The sequence below is a fragment of the Cervus canadensis genome, chromosome 3 (genome assembly GCF_019320065.1).
Source record: "Cervus canadensis isolate Bull #8, Minnesota chromosome 3, ASM1932006v1, whole genome shotgun sequence".
Taxonomy (NCBI): domain Eukaryota; kingdom Metazoa; phylum Chordata; class Mammalia; order Artiodactyla; family Cervidae; genus Cervus; species Cervus canadensis.
In genome coordinates, this window is record NC_057388.1 from 114,588,385 (window position 1) to 114,606,702 (window position 18,318).

Consider the following 18,318-nt stretch of genomic DNA (forward strand, 5'->3'; position numbering starts at 1 on the left):
GTACAGCAAAGTGAATCATCCATATGGATGCATCTATCCCCTCTTTTTTGGACTTCCTTGCCACTAAGGTCACCAAGTGGCTTAGTCCTGTCCGACTCTTTGCGACCCCATGGACTCTATAGTCCTTGGAATTCTCCAGGCCAGAATACTGGAGTGGGTAGCCTTTCCCTTCTCCAGGGGATCTTCCCAACCCAGGGATCGAACCCCAGTCTCCCGCATCGCGGGCGGATTCTTTACCAGCTGAGCCACCAGGGCAGCCCAGGAATACTGGAGTGGGTAGCCTATCCCTTCTCCAGGGGATCTTCCCGACCCAGGAATCAGACCAGGGTCTCCTGCAATGCAGGCAGATTCTTTACCAACTGAACGATCAGGGAAGCCCACTTAGGTCACCAGAGTACCAACTAGAGTTCCCTATGCCGCACAGTCGGTCTCATTAGTTACCCATTTTATACATAGTGTGTATATATATTTGTTGTCCTTTTAACAGTGACGTTGTTGAGTGTTTGGGGGATTGTTGCTTTCCTCATAGCATCACTGATTCTAACCCAAGCAATCACCAATCAGTCAACTAGCTCATCCCCAAAAGCTAAGCTCAGAAGGGCAAGGTTGTCTGTTGGGATAAAGTGGGAGGAATCATAGTCTGGAAGGTTCCGAATTTCCCAGCAATGATATTGGGCTCAATTCTGATGTAGCGCTGAGCCTAGGGGACATGGGGAAGCGGGGAAGGGGACACAGATGTGTTAGATGCTGTGTTAGAGTCACTGTGAACTCTCAGGAAAGACCCTAAACAGTGTGAGTGGCAGGAACCCAGCATCCGGCCCTCCACACGACCCCTTAAGTCTAGTGAAGAAATGAAACGGGGGGCAGTAGTCTGCCTGCAAAGAGTGATCATGTTTTCTGATCGTTTTTTAAAAATTTGATGTTGAGGCTGAAATTACGAAACTTGAATTTGTTCTCAATACATACCCCCCTGCAGATGTGTGTACTCGATGGATTACTGATTGAATCTAAATTGTGGGTGATGAGTGTTACTTTAGAAACTGTGGCGACACATCCCCTGACCAGAAGGGCAGGTTTATAAAGCCTTTGCCTGTTGTTCACAGGTACAATGGGGTTATTAGTGAGACTGATGCATTCCCTTTACATTGTTAAATAAAAAGTCAATCAGCAGCTCATAGCCAAATGCTTACAGTGGAAATATTACTGTGGTGGGCGTTAGTTCAACACCTACACTGTGGCCTCAGTAACAGTACCTCTGGTTGCATCAGGCCTGCTCATTTAGGAAGCACTTGCTCACATATCAGTAAAGTCTGAGACAACCTGCCGGATGAGAAGGGGTGGGTGTCGGTTCTTCAGTTTTGTTTGAAGGTGACAAAAATAACTTTGAATGAAGTCAGGGTAGGCGTGGGGGTCATAGAGCTACTCCACGGCAGCAAAATCTGTGGCAATACCAAGCCGCCACATTGTTAGCTTTGAAGCATGTTTTATCAAACCTTTGAGATTTTATTTTCTTTACTTTCCCCCCCTGATCATCATGTTTAATGGCATATGCCAACATAGAATGAAATCTCCTTTCCTATAATCAGATTGTCCTTAGCAACGGGATGGTAGTCTTGAAATCTGTTGGTCACATTGTCCGTTCTTCTGGACAGTCTTTAGATCTCATTGCTTGTAAATGATCCCCTAGCCTCCTTTTTCTAGGCATCTGTTCTTTTTTTGAAGTCTCAGTGTTTATTATTATTTGTTGTTGTCTCATAGTCCCCACATCATGCCCAACTCTTTGCAACCCCATGGACTGCAGCACACCAGGCTTCCCTGTCCTTCACTATCTTCCAGAGTTTGTTCAGACTCACGTCCATTGAGTCAGTGATGCCATCCAACCATCTCATCCTCTGTCATCCCCTTTTCCCCCCACCTTCAATCTTTCCCAGCAACAGGGTCTTTTCTAATGAGTCAGTTCTTCACATCAGGTAGCCAAACTATTGGAACTTCAGCTTCAGCATCAGTCCTTCCAGTGAATATTCAGGACTGATCTCCTTTAGGATGGACTGGTTTGATCTCCATGCAGTCCAAGGGACTCTCAAGAGTCTTCACCAGCAGCACAATTCGAAAATATCAATTCTTCCCCACCCAGCCTTCTTTATGGTCCAACTCTCACATCCGTACATGACTACTGGAAAGACCATAGCCTTGGCTATATTGATCTTCGTCAACAAAATGATGTCTCTGCTTTTTAATATGCTGACTAGGTTTGTCATAGCTTTCCGTCCAAGGCGCAAACATCTTTTAATTTCATAGCTGCAATCACCATCTGCAGTGATTTTGGAGCCCAAGAAAATAAAATCTGTCACTGTTTCCATTTTTCTCCTTTCTATTTGCCATGAAGTGATGGGACTGGATGCTGTGATTTTAGTTTTTTTTTTTTTTTTTTTATTAGTTGGAGGCTAATTACTTCACAACATTTCAGTGGGTTTTGTCATACATTGATATGAATCAGCCATGGAGTTACATGTATTCCCCATCCCGATCCCCCCTCCCACCTCCCTCTCCACCCGATTCCTCTGGGACTTCCCAGTGCACCAGGCGGGAGCACTTGTCTCATGCATCCCACCTGGGCTGGTGATCTGTTTCACTATAGATAATATACATGCTGTTCTTTCGAAACATCCCACCCTCACCTTCTCCCACAGAGTTCAAAAGTCTGTTCTGTATTTTTCTGTGTCTCTTTTTCTGTTTTGCATATAGGGTTATCGTTACCATCTTTCTAAATTCCATATATATGTGTTAGTATGCTGTAATGTTCTTTATCTTTCTGGCTTACTTCACTCTGTATAATGGGCTCCAGTTTCATCCATCTCATTAGGACTGATTCAAATGAATTCTTTTTAATGGCTGAGTAATATTCCATGGTGTATATGTACCACAGCTTCCTTATCCATTCATCTGCTGATGGGCATCTAGGTTGCTTCCATGTCCTGGCTATTATAAACAGTGCTGCAAGGAACATTGGGGGCTTTTAGTTTTTTGAATGCTGAGTTTTATACCAGCTTTTTCACTCTCCTCTTTCACCCTCATCTAGAGGCTCTTTAGTTCCTCTTTACTTTCTGCTATTAGAGTGGTATAGCCTGCATATCTGAGGTTGATATTTCTCCCTGCAATCTTGATTCCAGCTTGTGATTTATCCAGCCTGCCATTTTGCGTGATGCACTCTGCATATAAGTTAAATAAGCAGGGTGACAGTATATAGCCTTGATGTATTCCTTTCTCAATTTTGAACCAGTCTGTTGTTCCATGTCTGGTTCTAACTGTTGCTTCTTGACATGCATACAGATTTCTCAGGAGGCAGGTAAGGTAGTCTGGTATTCCCATCTCTTTAAGAATTTTCCACAACTTGTTGTGAACATAGTTAATGAAGCAAAAATAGATGTTTTTCTGGAATTCCCTTGCTTTCTCTATGATCCAACAGATGTGGAAATTTGACCTCTGGTTCCTCTGCCTTTTCTAAATCCAGCTTGTACGTATAGAAGTCCTTGGCTCATGTACTGCTAAAGCTTAGTTTGAAGGATTTTGAGCATTGCCTTGCTATCATGTGAAAAGAGTACAATTGTTCGGTGGCTTGAATGTTCTCTGGCATTGCCTTTCTTTGGGATTGAAAATGAAAATCGACCTTTTTCAGTCTTATGGCCGTTGCTGAGTTTTCCAAATTTGCTGGCATATTGAGTGCAGCACTTTCACAGCATCATCTTTCAGGATTTGAAATAGCTCACCTGGAATTCCATCACCTCCACTAGCGTTGTTCATAGTGATGCTTCCTAAGGCCCACTTGACTTCACACTCCGGGATGTCTGGCTCTAGGTGAGTGATCACACCATCGTGGTTACCTGGGTCATTAGAGCTTTTCTGTACAGCTCTTCTGTACAAAGAACTAGAATACAGAGAACACTCATCTGTGTATTCTGGCCGCCTCCTCTCCTCTTAATCTCTTCTGCTTCTGCTAGGTCCTTACTGTTTCTGTCCTTTACCGTGCCCATCCCTGCATGAAATGTTCTCTTGAGATCATCTGTTTTCTTGAAGAGGTCTCCAGTCTTTCCCATTCTATTGCTTTCCTCTATTTCTTTCTTTCTTTCTTTCTTTCTTTTTTCTTCACGTTTCTCATTGCCTCTTTGTTCAGGTGTTTATTCAAAATTGGCTGTCCAAAATGATTTAGCGTTTATGGAATAAACAAAATTAAGTCTATGCAGACACCGTCTCTTCCTCTGTGGTGGGTTTCTTTTCTGTGGGCTTCTTTTCAGCCGCTGGTTTCTTGGTCCCTGTGGCCTTTTTTCCTGCTAAAGGCTTCTTCAACTTCTTATCACCAACAGCTGTCTTTGTTTCCCACCGCAGGCTTCTTGTCCGGAACCCCCTTCTCATCCGATTTCACTTCTAGTGTCGCTGCTGCCCTATCCATCCGGATTTTGTGGCTCTTGGCCTGTCCAAGAATGGTGTTCCAGTGCATGGTCTTTGCATATGGGTTGAGCTTCAACATGATTCTCAGGTTTTCCAGTGGAATTTTGCTTCAGGACTCTGTGATGAATCTTCTTGCGTGGTGCTTGGCGCGCTCTTTGGATTTCTGGGCTTCTCAAGATCCTGCTGAGGTCTGTATTGAGCGTCTTGTGCCCAGGGAGGTTCTAGTTTCTCTTGAGGGAGGCTGCTTGACGCCAAGTGCCATAGAACTCATCTACGTTCGGAAGGCACTTTCGGTCCAAATGCAGAAACGTCTCACATGACCACCAGGAGCAAGTTCCAAAACGTTCAGCTTGCTTCCATTAAGCAGGGTAATTCCAGGGATGTTTCTGAAGGCCTTGATGATACCATTGTCCTTGTTATAGTTGAGGCAGGGTCCCCTGTGCTGGATACAGCGACAATTTCTCATTTTGCCTTTGCCAGCTCTCATTTGCTGAGAGGCGTCGACCTTTCTGATATCATTCCAGGTCTTAAGCTTCTTCAGAAGCAAAACAGCCTCCTTGGTCTTCTTGGAAACTTCAACTTTATCTTCGACCAGCAAAGGGCATTTAGGAACTTCCTTCAGACATGACCTGCGCGGGTAAGGCCGAGGCAGCCCATGCAGAGCAGACGGCATATCACTGCTGCATTGGATTCACTCAACGGTGCCAGTGTTTCCAGATTGGTGCGAACATGTGGGCTCCAAGACACATGTTTCCAGGAGCACCTGAACGGTGAGTCCCACCAACTGGAACCCTGGGAATTCAAGCCACAGCTCTGCCGGTACCCCAAGACTCGGCACGGGTTTGATGACCTGCTAATTCACTGACAGCGTAGGGCTGTCTGCTGTTTCTCCGCAAGTTGGTGTGAACACAGTTAACAATCTCTGGTCGAATGGGAGCCTTGAACACAGCAGGCAAAGTGACCTTTTTGCCAGATGACTCCTGCCTTTCCGCACACTGGTATCAGCGGATGAGCACGTGCCAACGGCAGGGAGAAGGGAAGGCCACGCGTCTCTCCTGTTTTCCTCTATTTCTTTGCATTGCTCATTTAGGAAGGTTTTCTTATCTCTCCTTGCTATTCTCTGGAAATCTGCGTTGAGTTGGATATATCTTTCCCTTCTCTCTTGCCTTTTACTTCTCTTCTTTTCTCAGCTATTTGTAAAGCCTCCTCAGACAACCACTGGGCCTTCTTGCATTTCCTATTCTTTGGAATAGTTTTGGTCACTGCCTTATGTACAACGTTATGAACCTCTGTCCCTAGTTCTTCAGGCATTCTGTCCACCAAATCTCTTCCCTTGAATCTATTTGTCACCTCCATTGTATAATCATAAGGGATTTAAGTCACACCTGAATGGTCTAGTGGTTTTCCCTACTTTCTTTAATTTAAGCTTTAATTTTGCTATAAGGAGTTCATGATCTGAGCCACAGTCAGTTCTAGGTCTTGTATGCAGATTGTATAGAGCTTCTCCATCTTTGGCTGCAAAGAATAAAATCAATCTGATTTCAGTATTGAACACGTGTAGAGTTGTCTCTTGTTACTGTATTTATCTATTCTTTTTCAAATTCTAAATATCACAGAGAATTTCTTTTATCAGTACTTATATGCACGTTCAACAATGTGTACAGTTTTGTACTTTTTTCTTTTTCCCTCCGTTGTTAGTTTCATTATATTTATTCAAGTGGAATTTTGTGTCTCCTGAAGATTTGAGAATTTAAAAATCATCATTGAAGACATTTTTCCACCCGAGGTTACAGCCGTTTTCTCCAGAGGCAGCTCTCACTGGATTCCGAGAACCAACCCCTCCCCTTTACACTTGGACTGAGGGTCAGTGTCCCCCTGAAGAAGTCCATCCTGGCTAATTCATCTTTCTTTGCTGCTTTCTCTGAACCTTGCAGCCAACTTTGGGAAGACACCTTCATTAAACATCCCTAAATTAATTTTTGCAGATGTGCTGTTCATGTCAGCGTCCTGACTGACACAGTCACTGGTGCCTGAAGCGTGGGAGGCAATTAGAATTTCAAAAGGGGACCCTGGGATTTGTGCTCATGCCTGGCTTGAAGGTATAGATTATGTCCTCACGGTGAGCAAATGGCTTTGAACAGAAGGGGCGGAGCCTATGAGAAGGGTACACTGGACACCAAGGGGGGGTGTTGTGTCAACTTATGATATTTTCAATGAGGAATGCAGGAGACGTGACAGAATCAAGGGAGGGATAAAAAAGATCTTGTTTCACTCATTCTCAGTGAGCCGTCTTAGCAATTCCATAGGAGCATCTGGCCTTGAGGAATGGCTGTAGTACTTCGAGTCAGAAAAAGAGAGTTCTGATTCCATTTCTTCTAATAATTTACTCTGTGACCTTGGGAAATTAGTCTTGCGCTTTGAATGGCACATGATTCTACATGAATGCAAGTTATTTCTGTTCTTATATTTCTCTCTCTCTCTCTTTTTCATTACTACCTAACTTAGAAAGTAGCTCTTTCTCTGTATTTCCTTAGACATATTTTGAAAGCCTTTTATGACTTATTGGAGACAACGCTATTACAGAAGAAGAAACTATTGGAAATACCATGATTTTCTCTGCTGGGGATGGTAGAACTTGGCACTCTAGTGGTGATGGAATTAGATCTGAGAAGACAGCAAGATTCTGCACTCTGGACAAAACAAGTTGGGTCCAGCCTTGGTCACGTTACCTGCTGACACAGAGAGACGGTCTTCACCGGCTCAAAGGGAGAAAGGCCCCGGGGAAGATGTGACTGGCTTGGCTGGGTTTGCACGTGGTCCAGGGTGGTTTGAGGAGGGAGTGATGCTAGGGATGGGGGAGGGGAGAGCTCCCCCCCACCCCGTGCACCCCACTGCCTGGACCAGGGCTCCGCTGTTGACTCCATGCCTCTCCCGCCCTCTTCCCGTCCTCCCTTCCTACGGCCCTCCCTCCTCTTCTCCATGTTTTTTCCTCCCCTTTCCACATCCTCTCCCATCCTTTGTCCTCTCCCTGTTCCTCCTTCCCTTCACCTCCCGTCCTGGCTCTGCTGCCCGCAGCTCACGCCCTGCTCCTGACCACACAGCAGCCTGCAAACCTTGACACCCCCGTGCAGAACCAAAGCCGAGGTGGTATGTTCCCAACCCAGAAGGTCAGGGGTGTACGGAAGCAGCCATCTTCGATTTCCGTAGGTGCAACCAAGAAGAATGCCCAGTTTAAAGCTGCTTCATAGCGTCCGCGTGTATTGTTCCCTGGCAGAAAGACTGATGCGTCTATGTGTCCTTAACTGTTCCTCAGACCAGGGTGCAGTAAAAGTAGGGCAGTGGGGGATAAATTACAGGATGGGTGAAAATATACACAGGACCTCTGTGATTTTGTCTGAATCAAAGGCTGGCTTCTAATCAATATGATGTATTTTTTTATTATTAAATAGCCCATTATAATATAATAGAGCAATAAATACTGATAAAAGTGTTCCCAGTGAGCAATTCCTTTTGGAATAATGACTATTTGATTATAGAATGATTTGGCTTTTAATTTACACCAGCACTTAATGTGTTCCTCTTAACTTAATATTCTCCCAGTGCTGAGTGGAGTCCAGTCACAGGAAGTGATGAATGTGCGCTGCTGGGGAACTTCATTAAGGAGCAGCTCCGGTGTGGGGGCCACTCTGAGTCCTGTGGTCCACGGGCTTCCAGATCAATCCAGAGAGAGATTTGCTGCTGGCGTTGCTGCTGGGCCCAGCTAGGGCCCAGGAGATAGAGTGCCACATGCTTCTGTTCACCTTTAGCTTTCTTTATCTGTGGACTCCGGATAACATAATACCTGGGCATTTGATCATTCAAAAGACCTTCTTTAAGAGCCTTCTATGTCCCACGCCTACATTAAGCAGTATTTAAGGGCAGTGTTGAAAGAAAAGCAATAAACCAATCACAAAACAAGAATCCTAAAGGTGAGTGAACAAAGCAAAGAAATAGAGGAAAACAATAGAATGGGGAAGACTAGAGATCTCTTCAAGAAAACTGGAGACACCAAGGGAACATTTCATTCGAGGATGGGCTCAATAAAGGACAGAAACAGTAAGGACCTAACAGAAGGAGAAGAGATCAAGAAGAGGTGGCAAGAATACACAGAACTGTACAAAAAAGATCTTCACGACCCAGATAACCACGATGGTGTGATCCCTCACCTAGAGCCAGACATTCTGAAGTCTGAAGTCAAGTGGGCCTTAGGAAGCATCACTACAAACAAAGCTAGTGGAGGTGATGGAATTCCAGCTGAGCTATTTCAAATCCTAAAAGATGATGATATGAAAGTGCTGCACTCAATATGCCAGCAAATTTGGAAAACTCAGCAGTGGCCATAGGACTGGAAAAGGTCAGTTTTCATTCCAATCCCAAAGAAAGGCAATGCCAAAGAATGCTCAGACATGACTTAGTGACTGAACGACAGCAAAGGTGAGTGGTATCTTGGAGAGGACAGCCGCTCCCAGTGGTATGGGATCTGCTTCATCTGTAACCCAACCTTCTCTCTTTCCCTCCCCACCTCCCACAGCTGCACCCAGAGACCCCTTCTAGTTCCAAAGATGCATCAAGGGCTGGGTCTCCTGTACCCAGTATTCTAAGCATTGGACCAGGGCAGCCACTCCATTCTCTGGGAGAGAAGAAAGCGAGAATCGTGTAGCTAGACTTGCTGTTTTCCTGAGTGACTTGTGGACTAACTAGGCATTGAACATCGTTGTTCTCAAGACGTCAAGAGCTGAGTTCACCATTCACTGAATTCACCGTGCCTCCTAAAATATCCTCCTCCTCTTGTCTTACCTGTTTGTACTGGGTTGGCCCAGGAGTTCATTTAAATTTTTCTGTAAGATGTAACAGAAAAACCCGGATGGACTTTTGGGCCACGCCAGTGGTGAGATGTTCCTGCAGGGGCGTGCTGCTAAACGTGTAACCACGGGCTCTCAGAGGTTCTCCGGTGGTCCAGGGCTTAGGACTCAGTACTTTTACCGCCATGGCCCCAGGTTCAGTCCCTCACTATGGTGCTAGGACCCCACGAGCTGCACGGTGTGGCCAAAAACAAAGACGCTGGGCTTTCTTTTAAAAAAAGAAGAGTCCTGATTTCCCTGGTGCAAATGCTTCCACTGGGTCAGATTCCCAGCTTCCCACATGGTGTCCTGACATGAGGATCGGAGAGATCCTCCCACGGGCTCTTGGGGCTGGCGTGAGCCAAGCTTGGCCGCGTGCTGCCGCACCACTACACAGACCTTTCGAGCTGAAAACCTAACCTGCAGCCTTGAGTCTTCATTTCCCTTTCTTCCAACGTCCAGCGTGGGGAGAAAAGTCTGACTTTCCCCTGTGTCCCAAGCCCTTTCACAGCCCCGACACACTCAGGCACGCTCACCACCAGGAGAGTGAGGTCTCTGTCTCTTTGGCGTTGGTTAGCTAGGGATCCACAATGCGGCTCTTTTGGAATTTGGGGGAGCATGCCTGGCTATTACGAGGAGGGGACCACCACCAGCATTCACACGGTGAACTCCAGGGACATCGTTGGGTATTCTGGAAATTACTGTCCAAGGATGCTATCTTAGTCAGCAAGACATTCAAAGCTTGTTCAAAAAGGTGGAAATTTTGTTTATTATTTCTGAGCCTAGAACCAAATTCCAGTTTACCTAGAACTGAATTCCAGTTTACTTATAAACATAGATTATCTGTTAGCATTATTATTTTATTTTTAACGTATGCTGGTTGTACTGGGATTTATTTTGGTGTCCTCTCTCTTTGCTTTCTCTGTACTTGTCACAATGGTTTCTGATCCTTTTTTTCCTCCTTTTTTTCCCAGTCCAAACTCATTCATTATATGTATGGCCAGGACAGCATAACTTATCATTATTTTTGAGCTTAGTTGTGCCCAAGTATGAAACACATATCATTGTATTAGAAATTGTTTTCTTTTTCTATCTCTAATAAAGCAAGGAATTATATTTATTTTTTTGAATTATGTATGTAGGAAATGGCACCCTACTCCGGTATTTCTTGCCTGGAAAACTGCATGGACAGAGGAGCCTGGCAAGCTGCAGTCCACGGGGTCTCAAAGAGTCAGACAAGATTGAGCACGCACACATATATCTTATATTGTCTATAAATTGCTCTACAAGGACAGAAGATTGGACCTTGGGAATATTAAATGCCATGGATCCAGTAGTAAATCATCACCCAGCTTTTCTACAAAAGTCACAACCTGAAGCCATTCTGATTCTAGAAACGTAAAGAAAACTGTGTGTGTCTGTTCAAAACATGTCTTTCTGGACCTGATAAATGGACTTCTCTAAGGGGTAGAAAGAAAATTTTTGTGTAAGCATACTTATATGTCACAACTGACTTTTCCTGCTCCACTCCACATCTTCATAGGCTGGTCCGCTCTGTTTTGTGTGATATAAATTAAAGCAGCACAGATGGCAGTGATAGTAGAAACATATAGCTATCAGGGCAGCCGGCCACCCGCCCATCAGGAAGGGCTCCACCACAGCAGGATGGCCGGCCCCCGGCCGCACCAGGCGGGCCTTTCACTTGCTTGGTGGTGGCGTGGTTTACTGGGTCACGGATGAGGTCAGGGGTGGCGGGGATGGCCAGGTCCTTTGGGACCTTGGTGCTGTGGATATTTATCATCTGGTGTCTTAGACTATTCAGGCTGCTATCACATGTGCCACAGACTGTGGGGCTTGAACAGCGGACACCTACGTCTCACTGTCGGGGGTCTGGGAGTCCAAGATCCAGGTGCTGGCAGATTGGGTGTCTGGCGAGGGCTCTCTTCCTGGTTGGCAGATGCTGTCTTCTTGGAAAGAGAGTGCTCTGGTCTCTCCATCCCTTTATAAGGTCATGAACCCCATTCTGGAGGGCTCCACACTCATGAGCTAATCACCCCCAAAGCCCCAAATTTCAAGCACCATCACATTGGGTTTAGTGTCCACATATGGATTGGGGTGGGGGGTTGGTCACAAACATTGGGTCTATAGCATCTGTTGGAAACCATTTCAATATTTTATCAACAGGTATAGCTGTGTTCAATTGCTCAGTCGTGTCTGACTCTTTGTGACTCCATGGACTGCAGCATGCCAGGCTTCCCTGTCCATCACCAACTCCCGGAGCTTGCTCAAACTCATGTCCATTGAGTCAGTGATACCATCCAACCATCTCATCCTCTGTCATCCCCTTCTCCTCCTGCCCCCAGTCCCTCCCAGCATCAGGGTCTTTTCCAACAAGTCAGCTCTTCGCATCAGGTGGACAAAGTATTGGAGCTTCAGCTTCAGCTTCAGTATCAGTGCTTCCAGTGCGTACTTTGGGTTGATCTCCTTTAGGATTGACTGGTTTGGTCTCCTTGCAGTCCAAGGGACTCTCCACAGTCTTCTCCAGCACTACAGTTAGAAAGCATCAAGCACTTATGGGCTGAATATAGCCCTAAACCTGGCTTCTAACCCCAGATGTAGGACTGAGCTCTCAGGGAGAGGTACGGGGTTAGGTGTGGATTCCAGCACTCTCTCCCCACTAAGCCTTGCCCACTGGGCACTGTCAATGCCCAGGTGTCCCTGGACCCTCCGTGCCACCTGGCTTGGCTCTTGTCCTATGGCACTGCCGTGCCTTCTGGGGACTTGTCTCGCTGTCGGGAGCTGATTTATGGCTTTATTAAAATGCGATTAAAAGGAGGCCGATGACGATGAATCATTCCCACCACTTGCCATGTAAACCCACAGAGCAGCTGCCGACCGCATGGGGAGGACACAGGTGTGGCGCTGGGCCAGCCTGACATCAGGGCCCTCGAGGACTCCCCGAGGGCGGCAAGCTCTGCCCTCCTGGGCTCTGCTCTCCGTCCAGCCATGACCTTCGGGCGTCAGCCTTTGAGCTTCCGTGTGCGTCAGTTACAGGGAGCTACTGGGATGTCAGGCAAATCGTTCATGATTCTTTTCCTTTTGTAAAAACATGATTTTAAAAACCCAAGCAGCTCAAGATAGCAAAGGGTAGACATTTTTAAAAGGAGTATTTGCTTAGATAAATATCCAAAGATATCAATTTCTTGGGTTCAGCTTGGTGCCTTTCTTTCTGTTTTTAAAAAATTGCTCATTTATGAAGTATAGTTGATTTATAATGTTGTGTTAATCTCTGCCTTACAGCACCGTGACTCCATTATACACATATATACATTCCTTTTCATGTTCCTTTCCATTATGGTTTAGCCCTGAAGAGTGAAAGTGGCTCCCTGTGTCATTCAGTGGGACCGTGTTCATCCATTCTCAATCTAAGAGTTTGCATTTGCTAATCCTGAGCTCCCACTCCCTCCCTCCCACTCCATCCCTCCCCCAGTCTGGTGCCTTTCCTGCTCCGTGCGGGTGTTCGCCAGCCGACTCTGAATTCTAGCCTGTGTTCTCTGCCACGATCTTGACATCACTGTGGCTGTAATTAGAACTGGGACAGGAGCTGCAGAGATGGGACTATGGGAAGAACAAGCCAAACCTCCCTGTGGATGAGGAGGGGACATGTGGTCCACCAGGCATGGTTGGCCTGGCCCTTCCTCGTCTGTCCCCAGGTGTCAGGCTTCTTACTTTGGCGAATCCTTGTATGTGCCATCCTCCACTTAAACCCGAGGCCCCAGGCAACAACTTTAAAACGTTTCACCTCTTGTTAGTCTCCTCCCCTAACATCCCAACCTTCTTCTAGATTTTTTCCATTGTGTAAATTGCACAGTTTTGAATGAACAATTGGGTAGAATTAAGTACACTCATGGACTTCCCAAGTGGCCCTAGTGGTAAAGAACCTGCCTGCCAATGCGGGGATTTGGATTCGACCCCTGGGTCAGGAGGATCCCCTGCAGGAGGGCATGGAAACCCACTCCAGTGTCCTTGCCTGGAGAATCCCATGGACAGAGGAGCCTGGTGGGCTACAGTTCACAGGGTCACAGAGAGTCAGGCATCACTGAAGCGACTTAGCACACGTGCACAAGTACATTCACATTGCTATGCAGCCATCACCACGCCCATCTCCAGAACTTTTTCACCCTCCCAAAGGGAAATTCTGTCTCTGCTAACACTAACTCTCCATTTCCCTCTCCCCAGTCCCTGGTAACCTCTGTGCTACTTTCTCATCAGGAATATGCTTATTTCTGGGACCTCATGTGAGTGGAATCCCTGGATTTGTCCTTTTATGTCTGGCTTATTTCACTTAGTATATTAACCTTACACGGAAAAACTGGTTCAAAATTGGGAAAGGAGTATGATAAGACTGTATGTTGTCATCTGTTTATGTAACTTATATGCAGAGTACATCGTGTGCAATGCCAGGCTGGATGAAGCACAAGCTGGGAAAGCAGATTGCTTGGAGAAATATGAACAACCTCAGACATGCAGATGACACCACTCTAAAGGCAGAATGCGAAGAGGAACTAAAGAGCCTCTTGATGAGGGTGAATGAGGAGAGTGAAAAGGCTGGCTTAAAACTCAACATTCAGAAAGCTGAGATCATGGCATCCAGTCCCATCACTTCATGGCAGATAGATGGGGAAAAAGTGGAAACAGTGACAGATTTTATTTTCTTGGTCTCCAAAATCACTGTGGACAGTGGCTGCAGCCATGAAACTGCAAGATGCTTGCTCCTTGGAAGGAAAGCTATGACAAACTAGGCAGTGTATTTAAAACCAGAGACATAACTGCCTACAAAGGTCCATATAGTTAAAGTTGTGGCTTTACCAGGAGTCATGTATGGATGTGAGAGTTGGACCATAAAGAAGGCTGAGCACCCAAGAATTGATGCTTTTGTATTGTGGCGCTGGAGAAGACTCTTGAGAGTCCCTTGGACTGCAAGGAGATCCAACCAGTCCATCCTAAAGGGGATCAGTCCTGGGTGTTCATTGGAAGGACTGACATTGAAGCTGAAACTCCAATACTTTGGCCACCTGATGCAGAGAGCTGAGTCATTGGAAAAGACTCTGATGCTGGGAAAGATTGAAGGCAGGAAGAGAAGGGGACGACAGAGGATGAGATGGTTGGATGGCATCACCGACTCAATGGGCATGAGTTTGAGCAAACTCTGGGAGATAGTGGAAGACAGGGAAGCCTGGCGTGCTGCAGTCCATGGGGTCGCAGAGAGTCAGACACGACTGAGCAACTGAACGCCAGGAACAACAATTGTGCTCAGGATTCATCCATGCTGCAGAAGGCACCAGAATTTCCTTCCTTTTCAAGACTGAACAATACTCTAGTGTATGGATGGACCACATCTTATGTATTCATTCAGGGCTTGATGGGCATTTGGGGTGTTTCTACCTTTTGCCTATAGTGAACAGTGATGCATTTCTTCCAGTTTTGATCATTGAAAGGTACACCTGCTGTATCCAGACCCTCTCAAATGCACCGAGTTTGTCCTGTGGGTCCAATCTCCTCTTTAGCACCTGAAACATGCACCTGCGGACCAGGTGTGTCGGCCCTGCTCACTTGCATTTGCTCTTGCCCTGTGCTGGGTGTGGAGCGGTCTCCACCCTCTTCTGTCCTTACTCCAGCCCTCTTTCTGCTCTGCAGCAACTGGCTTTCTGAAACCTTGTCTTGTTCGCTATCTCTAGAACTGCTCTTAACCCCCTGCTCTACTAATAACCTTCATTTGGCTGCGTCTTTCCTGGCAGGTGTTCCTGGGCTCTGACTCTGCCCAGGTTTCAGCCCTTCCTTACCCTCTTAGGGGCTTCTTCTGTGGCTCAGCTGGTAAAGAATCCACCTGCAATGAGGGAGACCTAGGTTTGATCCCTGGGTTGGGAAGATCCCCTGGAGAAGGGAAAGGCTACCCACTCCAGATTTCTGGCCTGGAGAATTCCACGGACTGTATAGTCCATGGGGTCACAAAAAGTTGGACACGACTGAACGACTTTCACTTTCATGTCACTTTACCCTTTTAGAGCCATGTCCTCCAGACCATGAAAGCTGAACTCACAGAACAGGATTCAGTATTAATAGCAAATAAGCACAACAAAACCAATCAAACACATTATTAATTATATGTACTGTGATTATATGCTACTTGGTAATTAGGCATGACTGATAATGGGCTCATAAGTGGCTATGATTAGTTGTACTCTGACATGAACCGCCCAATCATTTTTGGAGTCAGTAAGGAGTGTGTTTGTTTGCCAACAAAGGTCTGTCTAGTCAAAGCTATGGTTTTTCCAGTAGTCATGTATGGATGTGAGAGCTGGACCATAAAGAAAGTTGAGCGCTGAAGAACTGATGCTTTTGAATTGTGGTGTTTGAGAAGACTCTTGCGAGTCCCTTGGACTACAAGGAGATCCAACCAGTCCATCCTAAAGGAAATCAGTCCTGAATATTCATTGGAAGGATTCATGCTGAAGCTGAAACTCCAATACTTTGGCCACCTGATGCGAAGAACTGACTTATTTGAAAAGATCCTGATGCTGGGAAAGACTGAAGGTGGGAGGAGAAGGGGGTGACAGAAGATGAGATGGTTGGATGGCATCACCGACTCAGTGGACATGAGTTTGAGTAAACTCCGGGAGATGGTGATGGACAGGGAGGCCTGGCGTGCTGCAGTCCATGGGGTCATAAAGAGTCAGACATGACTGAGTGACTGAACTGACTGACTGAGGGAGTGTGTGTGTATCTTTGTGTGTACACATGTGAGTGTGTCTGTGTTGATGGAAGAAGAAAGGATGGGGAAAAGTTATTTGGAGAGGTGGTGAGTCTAGGAATAACTGGAGAGCTAGGCTGTGACCCCTTTCCTGACCCCTAACTGTGGGCAGGACAGGAAGCGTTCCTCTGAAGCCTCAGTTAAGACGCTGTTCTCTTTCTCCCACCTTCTGCCTGCCTCAGCCTAGATTAAAATTCTCAGATCAATTTCCTGTTCTCTTTCATTTTTCTTGTTCCCTGCCCTGACCAGGACAGAAGGGAAAGGGACTGTAAATACTGACAGTTCATGCTGGATATTATGGTAAAAGGAACTCCATGCTGAAACATTTCTCTGTGCAGCTGCTTGAAATTCTAGCCACTGCTTTCCTTGGCCAACTCCAGTGACAGGGGTCCAGAGGGCTATTGGAACTCAGGGTAGATTATGGGACATCCTAAAATAGCATTCCCAACCTGCAGGCAGAGGAGTTATTGCATGGGGTCCAAACATTGTCTCGTTTGAATAATTGTGTTGCCTATATCTACCCAAATTAAAAAAGCCTGCCCAAGGATGCATGGTTCAGTAAACTATCTAAGGTGTTTATTGAATCCATAGCTGACACTTGGAACAACTAGTCAAGAGCAAGTAATCCCGTGCCCCGGTCAAGGGGTCAGGTGGGTAGCAGTCACATCATTTTCGGCTACTGTGTGGATACCTGTGCGGTTTCCCTGGTAGCGTCTGCAGGAGCAAGTGGGGATCAGCTTACTCTAGCATGTCTTTGGTGGTTTCTTGGGATTCCCTTTGGTCGGTTCTGAGGGAAAGGTTTAGATAGATTTGAGAACAAGGGTGTGACCATAACTCACTCTGAGCACCAGGGTGGAGATAGCCACTCAGGGTGGACACACTCTGCTCTCTAAGGGAGCCCAGGCTGCAGCTCCCACGGGTCACAGTGAGTCTGCACCCATCTCTTGTGGCACTGAACTGAAGCCAAAAGAACAAGGCGCCTGCCAGATGCCCAGGAACAAGCTGCTTCTTCAGCTCAGGTTTAACTGAAGCACTGTCGCTTCAACAGCTTATCACCAGAAGTGATGGCAAACAGCTGGTTATCATGTCGTATTCCTCACGATTTTAAATCACATTCACGCCAACGTTTTTCTTCATTGTCTGCTTGTCATTTAGTGTGAGAGGCCGAGCAGCATGTGGAAGGGACGGGAGAGCAGCCTGGAAATCCACAGATGTGTGTTCTAAGCTGGCAGCCTCTTGCGGAGTAGTCACTGCGTAACAGGGAAGGACAGATCTGACTTCATAATGGATCTGTTTCTTTGACTTTAACCTCTGCATTCTATTGTTTCTGCTAAAGTTAAGCATGTTGCTTGTGACCTGAAGTATACAGGAGAGTGCATTCTCCAGGCTCTGAGCTTTTAAGGTGTAACTGTTTCCCATTCATATGGAGATAAAAAGTTGCAGAACAGAGTAACATGTATCTTGTTGGAGGTTTATAGGAACATCATGACCTTATGACCTGATTGAGGTAGATAGCCGCAGGAACAAAGAATTCTACTATAAAAGGGGCCTCAGTTCTAACTGGGGTAAGAGTTCTTTGGGAGACCAGTCCACCATCTTCTTGGTCTGCTGGCTTTCTGAATAAAGCCTCTACTCCTTGCCCCAACAACTCATCTCTCAATTTATTAGGCCTGTCATGTGACAAGCAGTCTGAGCTTGGACTCAGTAACAACTAGCCGTGTGTGACCTTGGACAAGCCCCTCGCCTTGCCAGACTCTAGTTTCCTCATCTATAAAATAACCTAAAATTCGACGGTGGTGTCCTGGCTTTAGACCGGTATCCTTTGCACTACAACTCTGGACTGACTTCTAATAGCCTCATTCAAAACATGAGTGGAGAGGGAGGAGGAAGGATCATGGCAGACAGGGGGTGTGTTTGGAGGACCCACGGGAGGTCACTGGCTATGCTTTCTCCCCTCAAACCTTCACTCCACCACTTCACTGCACATTCCAGACCTGCTGCCTGCCTCTTCCAACACATGCTTCATTCTAATACACAGTTCATTCAATGCTCACAATAACCTGCTGAGCTGGTACTATTATTATTTCCAATTTATACCCTGGGAAATAAAATGTAAGGAGGCTCATGTGCTCGGGGACACAAAGTTAGAAGTAACAGGGCAGGGGTTTAAGCTGAGGAAGT

General features: G+C 46.2%; 1 pseudogene; it reads right to left on the reverse strand.

The window, feature by feature from the left end:
* Nucleotides 1–4,149: 4,149 nt before the first annotated feature.
* On the reverse strand, nt 4,150–11,127 carry LOC122437927 (annotated as a pseudogene).
* Between the last annotated feature and the right edge of the window lie 7,191 nt (nt 11,128–18,318).